Source organism: Balaenoptera physalus, assembly GCF_965194825.1.
Source record: "Balaenoptera physalus genome assembly, chromosome: 2".
Lineage (NCBI taxonomy): Eukaryota > Metazoa > Chordata > Mammalia > Artiodactyla > Balaenopteridae > Balaenoptera > Balaenoptera physalus.
In genome coordinates this window covers 71949832-71974176 of record NC_138883.1, presented here as the reverse complement: position 1 = coordinate 71974176, position 24345 = coordinate 71949832, and positions in this window count along the sequence as shown.

Below are 24345 nucleotides of genomic sequence, written 5' to 3'. Positions count from 1 at the left end.
CTGTCAAATTATCATAAAGTCTCTTTCAGCTCCATAATTCGAACATTTGTAGTGCCGAGAAGAACAAAATTAAAAAGAAATCTCTAAGCTCTACCGAACTGCCATATGCAGTCATGCGCTCTTTTTCAATTAGGGGACACCATTCACTTTGGAGACAATTTACAGCAGAGGAAGCTTAAGTGTCTTAGGGCAGGATATCTTTTCCTCAGTTGCCATATGGACTTCCAGTGATTTGTCAATTCCTTAGTTCTTTGCTGCTAAGAAACCACACAAAAAATTTCATGTATACAATGCCCACCATTTCACAGAAGACTAACCTTGAAAAAGATAATTTGGGGATTCAGAATTCAATTGCATATGACATGTCTTCTATTTCATTGGGAGAGTTTACAGTGCCTGGATCATGAAGACTGGATAATATTATTAGTGATCAGTGCCAGCTGAACACTCAAGACTTTCTCCAAAATGTTCTGGTGTTCAGGAGACCACTGAGGTTCTTTTACTACCCTAACAAGAGTGAAAAGTTTCCCCTAAAAATGATTAGAATTTTTTATTTCCTGCCAGCCGAGTATGTGGGGACTCAGAGCATATTAACTGACTCACAAAATAAATGAATGGGATAGTTCTTTTCACTGCATTTTGTGGAGTAAAAATCATACCTGTTAAATATATGAATAGTTCATAATAACACATGGACACTTTCATTTCTGTGAACATTCTTTGATCACTGAGACCCCTAAATAACAGAGTATGGGGCAACATGTACCAAAATCTCTTTATGATGGAGACCTTCCCTTCCCTTTGAGGTTATCACCTACCAATGAGAGGAAGTAAGATTAAGTTCATTGAAAAGTTGGTTGGTCCCATGAAGAAGTAGAGAAAGGAAGTTTGTGCTGTCTGGGTGCCTCACAACTTCCACAGAACTTGTTTTTAAATGTCTGTTATGTGAATAAAGTCAAGTTCATTAAGATGTCATCTAATGACGCATAAATCATAAACAGAAAGAGTACAGAAAAATATCCCTTTCTGTGTCCTCTGTTCCCCCATCTTAGAGGCCAAGCTTTGCCCTTGAATGAGCCCAACACCTCATATCTAAATGACTCACTGTCAGATGCTAGCTCTAAGTCTATTAGATTATCATCATGTCATCTTTGTTTTTGGCAGTGTTTGAAAGCACCTCTAGCAGCTTTATTTGAACACTATTTTCATACCTAAAAGTTTGAGTCTGTAAAACAAACACACAAACATTTATAGACATCTTTATGTCACTTCAAATTGTTGTGATTAGTGTACACACTTTGAATATTATTACTTAAACAACCTCCAGCTGATGTTTAGAAAGTAACACTTTAGAACAAGGCATTCTCCAAATGTTCTATTAAGGATGCTTGTTTATTTATATCAGTGTATAGCAAAGTACAGCTGTAGAAAACATAAATCAATGTCAAAAGTAAAAGGCATTAAAATTCATAAGGTTCATTTTTCCGACATCCAGAGCAAACTGTAGCTGAGAGTTTGTCACAGACTTAACATCAGCAATAAAATTATATAACTGCTGATGTCACATTCTTTGAGGTACACTCAAAGGCATCTAAAATTTTATAGCTTAGTTTGGCTTATTTTAAAAATGAACATATATTACTCTTAATTTTGTTTCTAATGATACCTAGAAGACCTGAATATAAAAACAGCATCAGAAGGGAAATAACTCACCAGTCCAACATGAAAAAATATGTATATAAGCTCTCATTTTGCTACTGATCAGGAAACCACAGGAATTAGTGCTGGTTTAACGCCTATTAAGGGAAACAGTGTTTTCTATAGCAGAATGAAGAAGGGTTATTGCTAAATAAGAAAGAACTAAAAACAAGTCATGCAGATACTAATATTCATTCACAGTTAGGTAATTTTCTGCTTTGGCTTTCACATTTTTAAAGTTCTGGTGCCATTTGCCTGGAGTGATTTATGAGATTTTTATTCCTACTTAAATATTCACCTGTTGGGAAGATATACATTTGTCATATTAGTATCTGGAAATCTTATTTTCTATCATATTCCAATTTCCTTGAAGGCAAGGACCATATGGCCACATCAGCATGTCCTCAAGAATCTGGGATAAACTCATCTGCTGTTTTTTCCGAGCTGGTGAAATGGTGACACTGAGATCCATTACTGTGAGAGTAGAGGTTGAGGTGAAACAGCCCATTTTTCTGAAAGTCCCCAAAGGAGTAATAGCTGCTTTTGCTTATTCAGTCCTGACTTACTATGGGCCTGACACTGTTCTAAGCAAGTTACTCATGGAAATTCATTTAACTGCCTCAGCAGTTCTATGAGTTAGGGACTGTGAAGGTCCCCCTTTTACAGGAGAGGAAACTTCAGCACAAGGAAGTTGTGAAATTTTGCTGGTGCCACGAATCTGAGGTGTGGTATAGCTAGGGTTCAAGCAGACAGTGTGGTTCAAGAGTTTGTTCTTTTAAGCACCACTTCATACCACCTCTTTCAGAGATTCATAAGTGCACAATAATGCTGCAGGAGGGTGGTATTTCAATCCCTAAGAAAAATGTAGCCTGTAATCTATTAAAAGGTCTTTGTACTGTAAATAACTTCAGAATTGTTCTTCCTTTGGAGGATGCATATATACCCACTTCCACTTCTCCTGGGACTTTTAGTAGTTTATGAGACATTTTATGCAAACACATACATACACACACTCTTGGAAAACTATATTTCTGTGGTAAAAAATTAGATTATATGTATGAAATCACCACTGCCATACAGGGAACCTGAATTCAAATGCCTTTCTTAAGAACATAAGAGAGAAAATAGAGTTTTGGAAGAGAGGGAGATTCACCCACAGTCATTACATAATTAGCCAAAGCTAATTTCGGTTGTTTTTCATTTACTATGTACCACTCACAAGATCCGTGTCTGTGTTTATTAATGTGACCAACATGCCCCATTTCGTATTCTCCTTTGCTCACATCTTCAAGGAAACGCAAGGGGGAGAGCCTGCACAAAGCACAATTCCCAAGCCCTAAGGTGTGTCCTCCGGCTACGTATTGCGCGAGAGATGGATGTGAAGGTAACTCAGCTGCGCCAGGACCGGCTGCAGGAGCAGTTGCTCATTGGAGCATCAGAGACACGGCGTGTGGAATGCAGCCTGGTCTGACTGAGAACAGCCCTGTGAATACAAATGTGTTCAAAATGGCTGACTCTGTACAAGAGTAAATAAGAACATTTCCAGCTTTTCCTTTAGTCACAAGATCAGGAGGTCTCGTCACCCCAGATAGAGTAGAGAATTTAGGTAGTTTTCCAGCTGAGAGAGGCAAAATAGGGAGATGGAGGAAGGTGACTTTAGCAGCAAGGACTTTGCCTTTTAATGTTCTTTTTAAAAGAATAGAGCTCAGATTGAACTAATCCCCCGCTTGAATGTATGCCTTAGGAAATAATTTTTATTAATAGCTGAATATTTTTACTTTCATCCCCATGCACCCAAATATTGGGTTTATGATATTTAGTTGCATGCATATATCACTGTGTCAAAGAAAAGGGGGGAAATCTAGCCTTAATAAAAAATGATTTATTAACTTCTCCACATCCTATAAATTTAATATGCTATGCGTTCTTGCTCTCACTGCAGATTTCTTTTAGAAGCATAATTCTGGATACGAGCTCATAATATTTCTAAATAATGTATTGGTAAATACTAACAAAATAAAACATCTCTGATGCACATAATACACAGACACACAATTGAGGGAACTACATGTCAGTTAGCTGTGCTATTTATTTTGCATCCCTTTTACTTTCAGCCAGTTCATCACTTTCCTCAAGAGAAATAGCTGAAGCTGGTTTATATTGCTCCATAACATTAAGCATCGATGTATTCATTTTCTGAACATAAAACAACAACGATTTTTTTTGTCATTCTCCTTCTAAATCATACTCCCTGTTCTTAGAAGCTTTTTTTTTTTTTGGTTAAGCCACAAACTAATTTTAGGTTTTTTGGTTCATAATCATTACAAAGTGTGATCCCTGTATAAATATAATTTTTCTTCTCCATAATTGCACATAAAATTTATCCTACTTGGAAACTGCAGAGAGTAAAAGAATCACTATAAATCCTGGCCTCAGGGAATCTATGCTTCCTACAAGATTTAAAGTAGAATTATTCAGAGGCCATGTTACTCAAACAAGACCCAACCATTTTTTGTTGTTAGTTCCTTTCCTTTTCTTTTCTGCAGAATATTACCTAAAGGTAGCTCTAAGCACTAAGGGATTGAGGTTTCTATTTAGTCTACAAGAGAACTAACAGGTTTTTTTCTACCTGTAGGTATCAACTTGGGATTTCAGTTAGCTAAGCAGCTTTGGACCTAGAATAAAACACTTAAGGGACCAGGGAAAATGTAGGTAGCAAAAAACCTGCAGACTGTGGCCTTTATTTATTTATTTATTTACTTTCTTATTTGTTTACAAAATATACGTTATTTTTTTAGTTTTAGATTTACAAAAAATTTAAAAAGTGGTACAAAGAATTCCCATATGCCCCCCCAACCAACTTTCCCCCATGCGCCTCTTATACATGAATGTAATAAAAACTATGCATTATTATATTTCTCTTTTCCTATTGTGCCTACATGTGCCTTTTCCTACTGTACCCCAATAATTATTGTAGAGAAATAGATATTTAATATTATAAATTGGGGAGTGGAAATCTGTAGTATTGCCCTAGTAACACCATCTTAACTTGGTTTAAGAGGTAAAGAAAGCCTTTGAGTGACATAATCCAAGGAAAGCTGAAAGTTGACCAACCTCTGGTAGAATTTGACCCTCTGGGGAGGACTACCAGGCAGGTAAATGATGGCATCTCGGCTGTGAAACCAACGCTAAATCTGGAACTTTTTCTAAGGGTCAAGGATAGCGGAGCATGGTGGAAAGAGTTGCTTAATGTTGTCAAATGTTTAAACCTCTGATCTTTGAAGTAAAACATTGGGCTAAATAATCTTAAAGTTTCCTCTCAGCCATAGTAATGTATGAGGCAGAGGTGAAAAAAAGAAAAAGTGCTTTATATGAAAGAAAAAAAATTCTTATCAATCTGGATCCCTTGTCTTATGTATCGTCAGGACAAAGACTGAAAATAAAGAATTTGTTTTCAGCCATGTTTATTCCAAGATGTTAATAAATGGAGACGCTTGAAATGTCTTTGAAGGCTTTTCAAAAAATGCCATGGATTATATGCAGAGGACATAATTAAAAAATTTTTGTTTTAAACTTTTCTTCCACCTTACCAAAGACAGTAACAATTAGCCTGAAGGTGTTCTATTTCTCCCTCGCCATTTCTCTACCTTCTTTTCTTATTTGTCTAATAAACAATTCTGAAACTTTGTTTCTTGTCTCCCAAGACTGACTATGCAGCAGGGAACACTAGAAAAAGACTTAACTGACTAACTTAAAGTTACCCTGAGGATGTTTGTCCACTTTTCTTTTATTTTGTCCTTAGATTGGCTTTAGGAATCTGTAGTCTACGCTTCCACGATATAGTTAGGGGCAGCAGAGGTACTGTATGTATGATTTGTACTTGAACGTATTTCCCAATTCCATCTGTTTTTTAATATATTCTCTTGATAAAATTTTATCCCTTCTTTCCAGTCAGGCTTTTGCCTGATTTGATAGATAGTCCCTCTGGCTCATGTTGAAATTGAAATGTATGATATCTTATTGTTTGTCTATATACCCAGATGTCCAGACACTGAATTTACTTTTATAAATGAAATATTGAAAACAAATATAAAGCTATGGAGATGCAGTTGCAAGAGACAGGAGCAACAATTACTATATCAGGAATGGTCAACATAAGCCTGGAAGCTTCTATATCTCAGGCGGCAGATCTGTGGGCTTCCCTGAACATATCTCTAGCAACATTTTTCTCCTTGCGTGAACACTTCACACGCTCGAGGCACCAAACCATCACTATCATAAAGTAGCACAGCAGTGTTATATAGATGAAAAAATATAGACCGGGCTAGATCTGGATTTAATTCAGGCTCTGTCATTTATAAGATTCTTGATTTTAGTGAGTCATGTAAACTATGAACCTCACGTTTCTTGCCTGAATTTAATGCTTCCATCATGGAAACATGGTAAAAATGAAACCAAACAACCCACTGTAGAGACTGAAGAAGTAGGCACTATCACAGGCCCTCGGGCTACAGTAATGAACCGGAAGGATGCTGTTTGCACCCTCATGGGTTTTGCAGTCCGGTTGGGAGGCATAGCAGCCCATAAACGAACAATAAGAATACACTTGACTGATAGGTGGGGACATATACGAGGGACAAGTAAACCAGACCTGAATGATTATGAAGCTTTGCTGAATGAAGACCGTGACATCTAAGCTGTTAATTGAAAGCTGGGTAAGGAATACCCATGTATGTACAAAGAACCTAGAACTGGCCTAATGCATTACAGGAGTTCAGTGAATCGCATTTCTCTTCCCCATCTCTTCTATGTCCCCTGAACCCTTCCAAACAGATCCTACATAATGAGCTTCATACACTGATTTAAAAAATATTTACTGAGCACCTGGCAAATGCCAGACTTAATGCTGGTGACTAGAGGCATGTCCATGAGAAAGGGAGAGACTCTGCCCTTCAGCAGTTTACTCTCTGATGGAATCATTCTAATACAATACAAACCCAAGAGACCATCACACAAATTCGTCTCTAGACGAAATAAGTTTCAGCTAATGGACTCTTCAGAAAAAACCTGAAGAGACCCAAAATTTAGAGAGCCACTCCAGGAACCATGAACACTGGAACATTTGGCTTAAAGCACCAACAACATAAGTTTTGATCTGTGCCTTTAGATTACTTTTTTTAATCAAAAAAAAGGAAAAAAAAAAAGTCAGAAGACTTAGAAATGACAGTGCCCTAGACTTCCTTACTCTCTTAGAAAACATGAGTAAAATTCAGCTATTGCTTAGAACCAGACCCATTCCAGGGAGAGAGAAAGTAAAATAACAAAACCTGGCGGGGGGAGGGGGGGTGATTCTTTTTTTTTTTTTTCATTGTAGAGTCTATCTTTCACTTTATACAGAAACAGCCATAAAGTGAAAGATTCTGCTTTTTCTTTTCGAAGAATACCTATTCTGATTTCCGAGGCATATTAATTTGCTGCAGTTCACTGCAGAAGCTAATTCTTATTTTTTGGAATTAATTGAGCTGAAAGCTGGACTCCTGACAGCCCATCCCTTCAGTGGCCAGCACAGAAGCTGAGGACAGACGGCCGTTTCAACTTTACCAGCCTGACATCCTGCATAATCAATGCACATCAGCCACTAAGACTGGCTGCCCGTGCTCGTGCCCATTCGCAAGCTGGCTGAGCGCCCACTCACAAACTGGGATGCCAGTTCCACTAGGGCACACAAGTGTCAAACAAAAGATCACTTCAAACCAGAAGCCTGCTCCATTTTGCAAGAGCAGTCATTTTGTTAGGCAAAAAAAAGAAAAAGAAAATGGTTAAGGTGGTTAATCCCATATTGCTGACAAGTGGCTATTTACATCCCATCATAGTTTCAGCCTCAAGGGACGTTTTATTTAATGACTTAATGCAATCTTCTCTGTGCTTTAAATTTGACTTTCAATCGCTGCATTTCAAATGAGGCAAAGAGGAGACAGTATGTCAATCCTGAGAGTCACTGGAAATGTCCATTGTCTTCATTCCCGTTACATGCATCAGAGACGGAAAGAGTAAGCAAAGAATTATCATGTGCACAATGTCTCTAGACACTAATTAGAATGGTGAATAGTGCACCTAACAAAATGCAAATACATTCTTTAATATTCAATTAATTCAGCAAATATTGGTTAAGCGCCAGGCACCCAGTAGGGATTGGTCTCACTGCCTGGCGTCTCTTCTCTTCCAATGGAGCGTACACATTTGCTGTCATATTAATCAATCTCACTAAAGCATAGTTCCCATCTTATTAATTTCATGCTCAAAATGCTCTTAAGGTTAACCACTGACCACTGAATAATTTCAAACATTTACGTGAAAGTGAAGACTTCCCATTCTCTGGCTAAAATCAATGTTTTTGTTCTGATAAATTCTTATAGATGCTTATAAAGGCTAAATCGATGATCCCAAGATATTTTCCATCTATGTCTTGGATCTCATTGCATCTATAACTTTCTCTTTTTCCTTCCTCTATTTCCATCGCCTCTAAATGTTGAAATTCTCCTCTTCTAGGTAAGGATCAAGTGTCTACTCAGATCCAACTAACTTTTTTCAAACTCTACTATGTGACAGCCCCGTCCAGATGCTTTTACAAAAATTACCTCATGTAATTCTCCATTCAAACTCAAAAAAGAAGATATTATGATCCCCAATTTTCATATGTGTAACCAAACTGAGAGAAGCTAAGTCCTGGCAAGGCATCCAGTTGGTCATGAGCAATGCCGAAGCCTAAACGCAGGCTCTCCAAACTCACTGATCTTCCACTCTCAGGCTTCCATCTTCCTCTCGGGGCTCTCCCTGCCTTCACCACCCCTGCTCCCCAACAGCATGTCCTTCTTCTGAACGTTTAGCCCTTAGTCCATGCCACTTTTGAGATTTTAATTACTTCATAATGTGCATTATTTAAAAATTAAAGATTTAGTAAGCAGCTCAGTAATTTTAATGGAGACTGAGGATGACAATAATGGAGGGAACAGAGGAGAAGGGGAAGGAAGAGAAGAACAGCAGCCTTTTCTGCTCCCCATAAGTGTGTCAGAACTGTACTGAGTACATCCAAGATGTCAGCTTGGATCATTACAACAAACCTCAAACACAGGTGTTCTCCTCTCCAAAGAACAGAAAAGGAAACTGAGGCTCAAACAGTGAAGTGACTTTCCCAAGTCTGTAAGCCAGATAGTTATTAGGTGAGAATTCAAACCTAGTCATTCAACAAAATATTTGAGTTCCTATTATGTGCCGGACACTGCTCTAGTTCTCTGAATCCGCATCAAACAAAATAAACAAAAATTCCAGCCCATGAGGAGCTTGGATTCTAGTGAGAAAGGACAGGTAGTAAACAATAAGCTTAATTAAAAATGGAACATACAGTAATTTAGGAGATGAGATGGGGGATGAAAATTGAGCAGAGTAAGGGAAATCAGAACTACCAGCAGTGGAGATTGGGTCTGCAATTCTAAGTAACATTGTCAGTGTAGCTTCACTGAGAAGGTGAAATTTGAGAAAATATATGAAGAGCTAAATGGATAAAGGGGAAAGCAGAAGGAAGAGTCACTACAAAGGTCCAAGGAGGGAGAAATTATACCCAAAGAAAGATGGGTGAAAAGACACCATCTAGAAATTTTTTGATTTGCAATGAAAAAATGTGTTTCTTCCATGTCTGAGGGAAAAAAAAAAAAAAAAAATCCAAAGGAAAACAAACAAAAAAACCCTTCCTGAAGAGCTACGTGCGAGGGAGTATTATAAATAATTCACATGTGTTTATAATTATTGTTTACAAGAAACAGTGAGGTAGATCCCATTATTATTCTCAACTTTTGGGATGAGGAAAATGGAATATGTGGTAAGGAGTAAGTATGTTGCTAGTGGTCAGGCAGATTTTAAGAGCTGGAGCTATGTATGAACCCAGGCAATCTGGTATCAGAGCCCTGCTCTGAACTACTTACTGTTGGAGTTCATTAGTTTTTGCTGCTATATATAATATATTTTTCTATTCTCTTGGGCATTTTGAATGTTTCCAGCCTTGTTATCATTATAAATAAAGCCACTGTGACATTTTTGTATATCTGTATGGCATTATATGTGAGGGTTTCTCTACGCTATGTACTTTAGAGTAGAATTATATACAAAGATACTGTGTAGAGCCCTTTCTCATACAAGACAAGGAGACAAGCACATTTTCACTTCATTCCTCACTGTTCCCCAGAATTACTTAGTATGATTTGGATTTTATTATTGTTTAAGATAACTCGTGAATTCTTTATTTAATATGGTATATTTTTAAGTTATTTTTGATCATTGCCTTTCATGTTTTATCACTGTTACAAAATTATTTAATTCTATTTTGAAGAGAATTTATTGCTCATTGCTTTTTTTTAACCATAAAGTATAATTAAAACAGAGTGAACATTTCAAAAAACTAAATGAAATAAAGTGGCTCTTAGTTAAAAATATTATAGTTTATTTGTACAATTAGGTATTTTGTACCACTAGAATAATATTTTCAAACATTATTTTATAAAATAAGAAATAGTTCTGGAAGAGCATGAAATAAATTCAGAATATTACGTTCTATAATCCTAGTTTATAAATTTTTTATATTATTTATAATTATATTATAAATAATATGTATTACACATTATACAATTACACATTTATATTGTATTATAATGTACATAATGATTAATATATATAAAACACATAGCTACATATACATATATTTCATGTATATAAATTTTTATAACTTTATTATTAGATTTGAATTTTAAAAGTACATCTGTCTCTACATATAAATATCTCTCTACTTACCTATCTATCTATATACACACAAATTTAAAGGCGTTGTAGCTGATTAATTGTAAAAAGAGCCTCAATTTTCTGCCCTTCCCTTTACAATGTGTCTTTGGAGCTCCTACCACCAAGAATTAAAGGTTATTTTCTTACTCTTTGATATTCAGTAGAATTCAGCTGAGTTGACACTGTGCCAGCTATAAGCCTAGGCCTCAAGAGTCCTTGACCATTTCTCCCTTCCCTCTCAGAATGCTACTTCTGCCAGGAGAAAAATAAACCTGGGTCAGCCTCCTGGAAGATGGGAGACCACATGGAACAGAGACAAATCATCCAAGCTGAGGCCATCCTAGACCAGCCAGATTCTAGGAAGCCCCCAGAGGACCCCAACTGTCCCATCAGCTAGTGACAGTTGCAAAAATGAGCCCAGCCAAGATCAGCCAAACCCAGTCCAAATCAGAAATACTGCCCAGCTGACTTGTAAACCCAGAAGCATTAATAAATTATTACTTTTTTAAGTCATCGAGTTTTGAGATTCTTTTAGCAAGAGTTAATTAATACAGGGATTCCTTTGAATGTTGGAATTGGAGTGATTTTTGTGTCATATTTGTTCTTTTTCATTTCTATACGTTTTCATCAATGAGCATTTATTATATTTTTGAGAAAAGTTTAACATAATTCTGCAAAGATATGTCTTGGATAAGTTATCTCTGTTCCTTCTGGATCTCAAAAAAAGATACAAACGTATCAGCTAGAGTGAGAAGGAAGCTCAATATCAGCATATGAATGTCCTCCCAAAATTTATATGTTGAAATCCTAACCCCCAATGGGATGAAATTAAGAGGTTGGGCCTTTCTGAGATGATTAAGTCATGAGGGTGGAACCCTCGTGAATGGGATTAGTGCCCTTATTAGAAAAGACACTAGAGAGATGATTGCTGTCTCCACCATGCGAGGCTACAAAGAGAAAATGGTCATCTGCAACCCAGAAGAGGGTTCTCACCAGAACCTAACATGCTGGCACCTTGACCTCAGACTTCCTACCTCCAGAACTGTGAGGAATAAATGTCTGTTATTTATAAGCCACCCAGACTATGGTGTTCTGTTATATCAGCCTGAAAAAAGACACTTCTTCCTTTTCTTCCAGTGTCTCAGCTTCAGCCTGATGCTATACCATGTGTTCAACACTCAGTTTCCCCTTTACACTGCTGGCCCTTGAATTCAAGCCCGGAAATCTAATAGTCCTGTTTCTTTGCATTATTTACAATAAATGGGGTTTGCAGGGGGTCAGCTCCCTCTTGCTACTATTGTTTGCCACTCTTAGCAGGCTTCTGAAGCAATATTACTGAAGGACTCCCATCACTCTTGGAGAGATGGTAAGATGGGGTAAGGGGAACAAAGGGGCAGAGAAACAATTATCACCCCTCTTGTGGGAACAGTAAACGTGGTCAAGAGAGCAGAGCACCACATCCTGCCATGCCTGTAAAAGGAAGACCTGGGACATGTTCTTTCTTGGTTATGGGTGAGTCTTACACATTCTTATTTGTTTCTCCTTTTTGTGCCTCCAGGCAACATTATAAATATGGACAAATCCTCTTTGAGTGAGTCATTGTTTATATTATTGATGTCTAAAAGTAGGTCTCATCCCAGAGTAGAGGGAATCCATATGCACAGGATGCACAGCAAGAAATACACCAATTTTGGTCTTTCATCTTGCTTTTTATCTCTTTCACCATTTCCCACTCTGTAATGTAGTTTTGATAGTAGTAGTAAAGTGTAACTACTTGCCATTATGTCAAGGGCTATTCCAAAGTCACTGGGTAAACCTCAGATCTTATAATCAGAAAGAGAGAAGCAGAAACATTTGGGACAGATAGAAAATAGACATCTGGAAAGGCTTCTTTTACTATGACAAGCAACCTTTAGTGATAACTGGATGCAAAAGAAAACTTGAGATTTCTGGTTCAAGTCGGCAATGTAGGAGGCTGCTGAACTCACCTCGTCCCACAGACACACCAAATCTACAGCTACATACAGAACAATTTCCTCTGAAAGAAACCCCAAAACGAGCTGAGCAACTCCTACACATCACATAGATGAGAAAAACCCACATCGAAATGGGTAGGAGAGGTTGAGACACAATCTTGCCATAAACCCCAGCCCTGGAGTGGCAACACACAGTATGGAGGGAACGCAAAACCCCTGAGGAGCGTTTGAACCCTAGGTTTGAACCCTAATTCTGGCACCTCAGCTTTTAAGACTTGCACCTGAGAGATGAGCCCTCAAAACGTCTAGCTTTGAAAGCCAATGGGTCTTGCATCCATAAGGCCCACAAGGCTGTAGCAAACTGAGAAATGGTTCTTAAAGGGCTCTCTGAGACCTGACTACACCCCTGGGCCCAGCACAGAGGCAGCCAACTGAAAAACATTGTCTTTCTGTGAAAGAGACCTATTTGCTTACCTTAAAGCCTCAGCCTGAGGGGCAGGCATCTAATTTAACACACATCTAGGGGCTTATTGAAATACTTTCCAAAGCCTGAGGCTTGCAGTTTCCATCTTCGAGCTCTCCCTCTACCTCATTCCAGGCCACAGGTATCTCTGGAAAGGAGCTTGTGCACACGTCTGGCACCCTGGTTTTGCGGCTGTCCTCAGGGACACACCAGACCTCACGACTGCTCCCAATGCATGTGTGAACTCGAAATAGGCATGAGACAAAAAAGAATTGTGCCAAAAAGAAGAAAAAAAAAAGGTACTTTGAAAAATGGAACATCTGGAAATGACTGCATTAAGACAGAAGATGACATGCATTAAGAGCTGGATAGCTACAAAGAAGGAACTGATCAGTGGTGATGACGTCACCTCTTTTAGGGCTGTTTGATAGGAAGAGAGATTCCAAAGAATTTCTGTATTCTCTAAACCAGTGTAAGACAAGACAGACAAATACAAGATCCAATTCCATTGGCAAAATGAAGAGCTGAGTGACAGGTACCTGTGAGCTCATTATAATATTCCCTCTATTCTTCTGTTTTTGAAAAATTTCACAGTAGGTAAATGAAAAGTAAATTCCAGATCAGTGGTAGCTAAAAACAACAAAGAAGAGCTGTCAATTTCAAAGTGCTCACAATGGGGCATCAGATTGGCAGATGCACTCCTCAAATCCCAACTGAAGTTGTAATTTATACTCTAAATCATATACACTGAAAATCTAAAAGCAGCGCCTATTTCAAGCCAATTTTGAATGGGCCCACTACTGTGATAGAGCAATGTTGCCTCTTCTTTTCTGTGTAACCAGAGAGTCTTGATATGTATGCAGTTGTAAACCTGCGTTACAGAGACCTTTCTCATCATCTGAACTTGAAATGTTCAGTTGCAGTCAGAATGTCAAGAATGACTGAAACTGTATGTCTCAGCATCTTGACTCACAGGATGCCCAGAAGTGGTTCTGGAGGGGAAAATGGTAGGAGTTAAAATTATAGAAGGAACATTTATTTTCAAGGGTAACTGAAGTTCCTTTTATACATTTTAGGACATCTTCTGAAAAATATATTCATATTTTTTCCATAAAGAAATATTCTGAACACTACTGGTTTTCAGATGTAGTATCTATGGAATTAATCTCTCAGCCTTTTAGAAACCCATAGTGGGCAACCTGCCTCCTCATCTTAATTTGTGATCTTTCCTGTGGCTATATATACAGAATATAACTCACTCGTGTTCAGTTATATGGAGCAATACAGAAAGAATTGCTACACAACCAGGTATAATTTTGCATCCACTAAGTCAATAGGTGAGACGTTTCTTATTGCAGGCCAATTCACTATTACCCCTGACACTGTGTATCATCTAAATGAGCCTCTCTCCTTTGCTTTAAACACCACCGCATCCCCCCCCCAAAAAAGATGAAAAAGGAGCTAGCAAGACCAAAGCAAATATTAATTTTCTTTTGTTTCAAATCTTTTTCAGGTGTGTATTGATTGGAAACCAACTCAGCAATTTAATTAGAAATACAAGCTTTTCTCTTTCCCTTAGGTTCAGATCAAACTTACCATTTTTTTTCCCTCAGATTTTCTTAGGCTGAAGCTATAAACATCAGAGAAGGCCTGAACTCCCAGGTATTCTTTAATTTGTTCTGGAGTAATTATGATCTGAAGATCAGAGATAATAACCAGCTACTTGTGTTCTGCATCAACTTGCCCCGGGGGGAGTTGACAATGTTCGGGGGACATAAATCTGAAGCCCTACAGACACCACAACAATCACCAACAAATCCCCCAGTTATTTTCCAGTATTTTCTTAGGAAATCCACCTGGGAAATGCAGAATGGAACACACAGGACGATTTCTATTCATCAGGCCCAAGAAATTGAAAACACAATTCCATTTTACTTAGAACTCTTAATTAACAAAAAAGAGAAACAAAAAAGTTGGTGAAATAAACCCAAACAGATATCAAATTTCCAAGCAAAACTTTTAAGTTCTGTTTTGGGGGTACTCTTACTAAAGCAGAGCACATATTACGTGTTTATGTTGAAAGGTGAAATGTTCTACTCATCACGGCCTATGTAGTCAGAAATAGTAGAGCAGCGAACATATTTGTCTGATGAGACAAGACAGCAAGAGGCACTGGTGGTCAAAGGAGGGGAAGGGTTTTTGGGTTGCTGCCACTAGGAGCCTGTGAAAGGCCTGAAAACACACTGATACCACTGGTGATGGACATTCACATCCCCCAATCAGCATGGCCAGATTAAAACAAACGCACACAGGCTATCCAGAGCTGTCAGGCCAAGAAACCAGAAAAAGGGAAGCCAGTTCCAAGTACAAATTGTACTCATTTATTTAATCCAGCAAAGCCGATCAGACTATAGTGCATAGTAAAAGTCTGTATTACTTCCAGATGCACATGTGTTCCTTCACATAGTGTCAAGGTGATGTCAGACCACTGAGGGTTCCAGTCTGGTGATCTCGTCTTACTTGTAGTGAACGGTAACTGCTTAAGACTGTTACCACAGCAAGTGCAAAGAGGAGGAAAGGACTTTGGCTCAGGAAGTTACAACATGAAATATTAATTCTATAGCCTCATCGTTAAGAGAGCAGATTCTGAGACCACATTTCCTGGGCCTGAATCATAACTCCAAAACATCCTAGACTTGAGCAAGTTACCTAAGGTCTCTGGGCTCAGCTTCTTTTAATCTGTACGATGGGAATATACTATAAATGTGCCATACATAGGATTGCTGTGTGAGTTGTGAGCTCTCACATGCAAAGCACTTAGAATAGTGCCTGGCTCGCAGTGAGACCTCAATAGATGTCCGTTACTGTGATTGGGAATCCTGCTTATCCCTTTTCTCCAGTTTCTGCCATCAAACTAGGGAGGAAAAATGCAAAAGGGCTTCCTTCCACAGCACGGATGAATTTCACACAAACTCTGAAACATGCGAGGGGCTGTCATGGCTCTCCAGGATTAGACGTGGGGAAAAGGAGCCTGAGAAACAATAGAGACTTGAAAAAGCACAAAGAAAGCCTCAGGGAGCCGAGGGCCTGGAGGTAGAGAGAAAGAGACATCTCTAATGCCAGCAGAAATTAGAAAAGACTATAAGGAGAGAAGCAACTCCCTAAGCAGGAACAGCAGAGAAGGAAATCAGAACCCTCCAAGGTAGTTGCCATTGTTGTTGCTTGTTTATTTCAGGACAATGTTTTTTCTTGTGATATGGGTGAGGAAGGAGAAGTGGCGAAGCAAAATACTATCTTTTGTTTTTTCTTACCCTTATTGAGTTTTATCTTTGAAAATTTGCTCCCCCGATTATATTTCTCAAAAAAAAAAAAAATAGCTACAAAAAAAAAAAGAATCTGAAGGATGTTTGCAATCAGCATCTGGACAAGACTATAGAAGGAACAGCACAGGAGATTGCAAAGCTGGAATTCCTCTCTTATTAAGCCATCACATAAAATAAATAGAAATTGGGCTTGGGTTGCTCTCCTTTTACAAGTTATTTACTGGAAAGCACTAGGGCTGGGATTATTTTCAGAAACTAACTCTTTGCCAGGTCAGACAATATTCAAAACAGCCTATAATCATTTGTTTTTCTTCTGTGTTGAAAATAGCCAACCATATTCACATTCTTTTAAATAATTACCAAAAAAGAATTTTTTTTTTTTCACAGAACATCTGAACATCTGGAATTCTGGGAAAGATGTAAAGTGAGCTATAAACTTGGAAAACTTTCCTAAACTGAATTATGCCTCACCACTTCTGTCACTACCATTAAGTCACACATAGTATTTCTTCACATGGTTTTTCTTCTTAAAAGAAGAGACGGTAGAACAGCTTTTGCCTGTGTGTTCTACATGTTCTGAAACCCCTCACTATTTCACAAGTTTCCAGAGAAATTCTCATGAACTTAAACCTTTCAAGGTGCCAAACACTCCATGTGTTTTGACTGACCTCGCAATTTACCTGGGACCGATGGACTGTTCTCTGTGGTTCATTGCAGCAACTTTATAGTTAATGTACTACTAACTCCAAACTTGGTAGTTACTGGAAATGGTACATTATCTTTTTTCCACCATGTCCTCAATACACTTGAAAATCCCACACACTGAAGAGAATTATGTAAGAGGTTCAGGACTGAGTCTTCAGAAAGTACGTGTTCAATTGTCTGAATTATGCCCTAATTCTCTCTCTCTCTTAATGTTCTATATATACAACATCCCTGTGAAATTGATTTCTTTTAAAAATGCAATTAAAAAGACTCATGTGAGAAATGTTTTGGATCTGTGTAGTTAAATAAAACATTTCTTCTTAGCCTCCTGCCTACTAGCGTCACAAAAATTATTTAATCAAAATAAAATTTTACATCACTAACTCCTTCAGCAAATAAACTACTTTTAGATCCCCAAAGTGATTTGTTTAATTAATTTATTTATTTGGTTGCACCGGGTCTTAGTTGCGGCAGGCAGGTTCCTTAGTTGTGCCATGAGAACACTTGGCTGTGGCATGCATGTGGGATCTAGTTCCCTGACCAGGGATCAAACCCGGGCCCCCTGCATTGGGAGTGTGGAGTCTTAACCACTGCGCCACCAGGGAAGTCCCCCAAAGTGATTTATATTATTTATTTTTAAAAATACTTTTTGACATGATAAAAACTATATCTCAAAGCAGCATGGGCAAATTAGCCATTGAATAAATTATTTATTATTCTCTCTTAAGACTTGATATTCTGTAAGTAAACATTGATATTAACACCAAGATTTTCATTTTTTGAAAATAATAATAATGATAATAATAACGTGGACTGTCTCTTTTTTATAATTATCTTTGTATCCACTGAGTTCACTGTATTCCAGACATGGTGTGAGGTGCAGATACTAGGAAAATGAGCCAGACCCAGTTCTTGCCGTTGGTGAGTTTAGAGTATCACAGGAGAAACAAAGAAGATCACCCACCATTATATGGTTCCATTAATTCTATTCTAGGGGAACGTATAAGGTATCATAGATGAGGAACACTCAGTTCAGCCTTAGGATGAGGTGGGGGTTATTTAGTCAACAGTTACTTAGTACTTACTGAAAGGTTTCTTTGAAAATGTGTTCCCTGAGCAGAGCCCAGCAGGACGCATACGAGATGACCAGGTTGACAATGTGGGAGTTAAGGTATTGAGAGAAAACCATATGCAAAGGCACAGAGGGAAGAATATGGCTCTTCTTAGGAGAGTCCAAAAAGATTAACATGGCTGGAAGATAATGTCATCCCAAGGATTCTGAAGATTATCCTGAAGGAGAAGATCCAGATCAATCTATTGCCACTCGGCTGCAAATCTACCCCTCATGACCCTGCTTGTGATACTGGAACATTTCTCCATTGACAACCGGCATGATCCTAGGGCTCATCCATAGAGGATGCTGGAGGGACCATAGATGAGGAAGGGCTTTATTCCCAGATTCTGATAAATTTGTATGGTAGGCTTCTGGGTATTCCAGTAAATGGCTTTCCAGAGAGTCCTATCATTAGAAGCCCTCAGCAAACTTGTCTGGCCCATGTTCACACCCTCTTCAGTGAGTGCTAGATATCAGCCTTGTTGGGATGAGGGTACTCTCACAGATTCATTCCAACCTTGAAAATTCTATTTCAGCCCTCCAGGCAGTGGCTACTCCCTGTACTTTTTATGTCTGCCAGCCCACTTACTCCAGTCCCCTGTTAGAGTTAATAATTCTTTATATTGAACTCTTTTTGTTCAAATTATTGTGTTGTTTATATCTTCTGCTTAGATCCCGAATGACTCAGAATTGGTAGTGGGAGAGATCCCAGGAGATAGAGCCAGAAAGATGGGATTTGAGATTGGTTTGGTCATGCCTCTGGGCTTCAGCTGAGTGCTGAGCTCCTTGTCGACTGCGAAGTGGGATGGTAGTAATCCATGGCATGCAGTGTCATCACAGTTACTCAAGCTATCACCTTGATCATGGTGATGAGAGGTCAACTGAAGCATGTGCCTTATCAGCTCAAGTGGCTGTGGCACTTGACTCTTATGAGGGTAACGCAAGGATGATTAGAAGGACTGGGGTGTGGGATGGATTCTCCTGAGTGCACTAGAATGCTTACAGAAGGAAAATAAAGAGTTGAGGTACTTTAACTCTCAGCCTAAGTCAAGGTTTGAGAACTAGATTTTCTTATTAATTATAGCTATTGGCTGCTATTGCTAAAAAATGAATATAATGTTTATTTGTCCAGTTTTTAAATTTACAACAACAGTTGACTCACAACCACATAAGTTTCTTATGTGAATGTCAGGGCATTGACTGGGAAAGTATGGGATCCTGAAAATTCAGAGACATCTGGTTGGACCCAGATGAAACTGACATTCTTAAATCCCAAGTCACTCTGGGTCTCCTTTGCCAATGAAAGTAACTTGCCTTACAATGTTTGAACAGATTAGCCTTCCTCTGCTTGAAAACCCTGTGATAAGCTCACCCGGTGCAGATACACTCAAGAGGGATGCTCATTCTTCTCAAGACTCCCCACAACTACCCCCATGTTGTTACTACTAGACCCACAACTAGGATGAAATCTCAACATGCTCACGGAGAACAGGTACATACTAGGACCCAGGAGAAAATAGCTTATACACCAAAACGTTGCAGGACTTTGCTTATGTACATTGGCAGAAACCTGGAAAATATGTGTAGGAGTAGATTCTAAAAGTGTTAGACCAAGGAAAATGGAAGATAACACAAGATCAGGATGAATTCATTAATATACCTGTGTGTACTAGAGATGTTGGATTTAATGTGTTAGCTCATCAGCTAGAGGCACCTCTAATAGCTTAGTTGGCTGTTTTGCTGAAACTTAGATTCAATGGTGAGCTGCCATTAATGAGCTTTGGCTGCCTTTAAGGGAATCCAAAGGCTTAAGGAGATATGTATTATGTGCAATCTGCACACTCACCCCACACCTACATTCCACAAGAGAACCCAGAAGACACTCCTTCCCTAAGGCATTGAGAAATACATTAGAGAATACCTGCTCTTTCCTTGAAAACTCCATGGTTGCTCTCTTTATAGGCCAGGTGTGACAATGGGGGCGGGGAAGGGAGGCCCTGGCTAATACAGAAGGTCACTTGATTAAAGTCAAGTTTGGGGGAAAATGTTAGTGGAAATGTGTAATACAGAATGTAAATGGCAAGACTAGAAGAAAACCAGATAGTAAGTTAAGGCTGTAATGCAGGTGAAAATTATAAAAGACTAAACTAAGGCAGGAGAAGTGAGGATAGAAAGGAAGAAATGGATGTAAAAAACATTTAGTCAGTAGACTACATACTACTTAAACTTCCACCTAACATAGGGTGTGTGAGAGAATGAGGAGTCCAAGTTACTCCTTGTTTTCATGGGATGATGATGGGAATCATGAATAATTTGAAGTACAGGAAGCAGAGTGTTTTCTAAGGAATGTAATAAATTTGTTTTGGGAAGGTCGGGCTTAAAAATTCAGGTAAAGGTAGGCAATTGTGTATGTAGATCTGGGCCACAAGGGAGAAATCTGAGTTCAAAATAGAGTTTTAGTTATCACTACTATGCAGGTGGAAGCCTTAGACATATGTGAGATAGTCTGGGTAGATCGTGTAGAAAGAAGAGAAAAGAGGCCAGGAACAAAGCCCTAGGAAGTTGACATTTAACAGGTGAATGGAGGAAGAGAAAACCAAGAAAGACAAGAGCAACCAGAAATGCAGGAGGAAATTTATGAGAGAGTTCAACAAGGGGTCACCAAGAGTGGAAACACAACAAAGAATTTAAGGAACACCAGCTAAAGAGTGTCCATTGGATATACTTAGAAGAATATTGATGACTTTAGCAGGTCACAGAGTAATGGGGGCTGAAGATATAGTTCAGTGAGTTAGAAATGACTGGGAGGAGAGGAAATAGAGATGCTATGGTAGACATTATTTGGCCACATTGAAGCTATTCTCAATTTTTTTTTTTTTTTTTGCCTTTATGTAACTCCACACTATAAGGTAAAACACCACTACCTACTCTCTGAATCTCCTTTGCAAATAAGGATTACCACTTCAGGGCAATGAGCTCTAAAGGGAAATACGCTGTGGGTCTTCTGGGAAAGATATTTATCTTCCAGATAACAATAATTATGGTAGTAGTGGGGAGGGGGACAGTTATGGAGAGTGAAAAGTACTGGCCATATCCTCACTTCCTCCATTTGAGTTCAGTTATGATACCAGATGCTGCAGCAGCTGTATTGGCACCATGAGGTGACATACCTACAGATGAAAAGCTGTCATGTTGACGATGACAGAATAGTAGAATGATCCTTAATGACATCAGTGACCAATATCAGTAAAAGTCTAACTCCAGACATTTTATATGAAAAAAATTAAACTCTTATTTGTTTTCAGTATTGATATATTATGTTTTTTGACAACTTGCAATGTAAAGAGTCTTATTCCTAGAGACTCATCCATCGATGGATGAATGGATAAGGAAGATGTGGCACATATACACAATGGAATATTACTCAGCCATAAAAAGAAACAAAATTGAGTTATTTGTAGTGAGGTAGTTGGACCTAGAGTCTGTCATACAGAGTGAAGTAAGTCAGAGAGAGAAAAACAAATACCATATGTTAACGCATATATATGGAATCTAAAAACAATGGTACTGATGAACCTAGTGGCAGGGCAGGAATAAAGATGCAGACATGGAGAATGGACTTGAGGATGGAGTAGGGAGGAGAAGCTGGGGCAAAGTGAGAGTAGCATTGACATATATACACTACCAAATGTAAAATAGATAGCTAATGGGAAGCAGCAGCATAGCACAGAGAGATCAGCTCGATGCTTTGTGACCACCTAGAAGGGTGGGATAGGGAGGGTGGGAGGGAGACGCAAGAGGGAGGAGATATGGGGATATATGTATGCACATGGCTGATAAACTTTGTTGTACAACAGAAACTAACACAGCACTGTGAAGCAATTATACTCCAATAAAGATGTATAAAAAAACAAACAAAAAAAAATTGAATGTCTGAAAACAAATATCTTATGATTATTCAAAGTAGTGCTTGCCAAAAATATGAAGATGTGGCTCATCATAGTACCTAATAGTACAGCTTAACCAATAACAGCAGACAATGATTTTCCCTTGACCCTGCTACCTTCTTTAATTATTGCCCTCTTTCCCTTCACTTCCATTTTTAACATAATTAACACCATTAGTTCTCAAATGTCAGTTCCATATTAATGCCTGTCCATGACTATGCTTATTCAGTCTGTTACAAAATGAGAAAATTAAGAAAAAAAAAGTTTTATTAATAAAGTAGTTGTATTTAAAAAAATTAAAAATAAAAAGCTTGTCTATCAGGGTAAATAGAACAGTAACTAGGTTTGTAAGTAGTTGAAATTTGTGGTAAGGTATGTTTTGCTTTTTTGTTTGAAAAGTTTGGTATTTGTTTAATTTATTTATTTATTTTTATTTTAAGAAAGGAAACTGCTAATTTGTAAGCTGATGAGAAGGAATCAATGGAGAGGGAGGAATTGGATCTATAGTAAAGAAAGATAACGAATGATGAAGAAAGGTCTCAGATGAGACTAAGTGATGGACACTGCAGGTGAAGAGATTAGCCTCGAATAGATGGAGAAAAGCTTCCCTTCCTCTGGGGGCGGAGATAAATTTGGAAAGAGAGTTGGAAGGAAAGGGCAGAGGGAAGCTGAGAGAATTGTTCCCTGATTACCCTGTACTATTCCCCCAAGCCAACCTTGCCATTCGGTCCTGTTCAGCTAGCCTAGAAACTCTCTTCTACCCTGCCTGGAATCCAAACCAGCTCCAAAAAATGGAATCACAATTAGACTAGTGATGGATTAATTTCTCTCACCTCTCTTCTCCCACAAGGCTACTCTGCGTTTTAGTACAGGATTTATTCAAAAGAATAAATCTACTGGTAGAATTGCAGGCTGGCATGGGAAAGAGCAATTTCAAGGGCCTTCAAACCAGCCCTGTAATAGGCAGTGACCTACTTACCCTTCAGGTAAGAAAGGTCCTGCCAAAATGCTCAGCATGTGCCTCTGTACTGTCCAGGAATTTAGAAAGGTGATATGGGATCCCTAAGCAAAAGATGCTGTGTCAGAACAAGTTTGACTTTCATTATCTGTGTCTCTGGGTTATGTTTGGCTGCAGTGACTTATCTAGTATTTTAAAATAAAATCTCAGTAAGACTATGTAAAAGTAAAAAAAAAAAGAAGAAAAGAAAAAACCCTGTTTTTTCTCCACAATGAATATGGGAGCAAAAAGTCAGCTACTGTTGAACTTTGCTGGCCACCTCAGTGGAGTCACTAAGTTTGCACACTACTTATCCATCTTGAGGTTTAGAAACTGCAAAGACTGACTTGATCAAAGACGGAACAAACCGTCTTATATTCTGACCTCTAGCAGTCGCTTGCCTCTTTGTAGATGTTTAGCATCATAGCAAAATGGTCAAGTATTTCACATAGCTGGCAAGTTCTCCATGTAATTCTCAGGAGCAGGTTTAGAAACAGTGGAAAGCTTTAAGCCTCCTTTCTTGGCTGGCAAGAAATTTTTAGGGAATTGGAATCACTCCTGCCATCCACCCTCCTATCCCTGGAACTGACCGCACAGAACTCTGCAGCCTCACATTCAATAGGGTTCAATGCAGAGCATTTACAAGAGGGTTCACCTGATCTTAGGAATTATTATTCGTACCTGGGCTGCTTGTAAGCCAATGCAAGTCGCACACTGTACTTCACGGAGCCAAAAGTTTGAGCCCTAAAGAGCCTGCCTACTCCATTCAATTCTAAGCATTACTCAGTGCTTATAAAGAGAAGAAAAAAGGAGTGATGACGCTTTATGCCCTTAATGTAGACTCCATAGCATAAGTGGGTGTTTAGGCTCATTTTAAGAAGGCAAAGAAAGATCTGTCAAGTGCTGATTAGTAAATTAACTTTCTCTGATATAACACAAGACCCGCTACCACCTTTCCCTGTCCAAAAGGAAGGAGAAAGTCAGAAAGCCAGGCATGTGATATGAGAAAACCTTACTGAAATCACTAAGCACCATTAATGCTGAACTTTACCTGAGACCTGTGCTCCTGGAAAAGAGTTATGGCCAAGAAGTCCCCTCTCTCCTTGTGTTCCAGGAAATGGCTTACTGTAAAAAAAAAAAAAAAAAAAAAAATCTTTCCCCATATGACTTAGAGAAGATTCTCACAGATGGTCTCCTTGTTTACCTATGACAAAGTTAGACACAGACCCTCCAAATTCTCACTCTTTGTCTTATAAGTGAATACCTGAACTGTTTTTACCACAGACCAGTCTG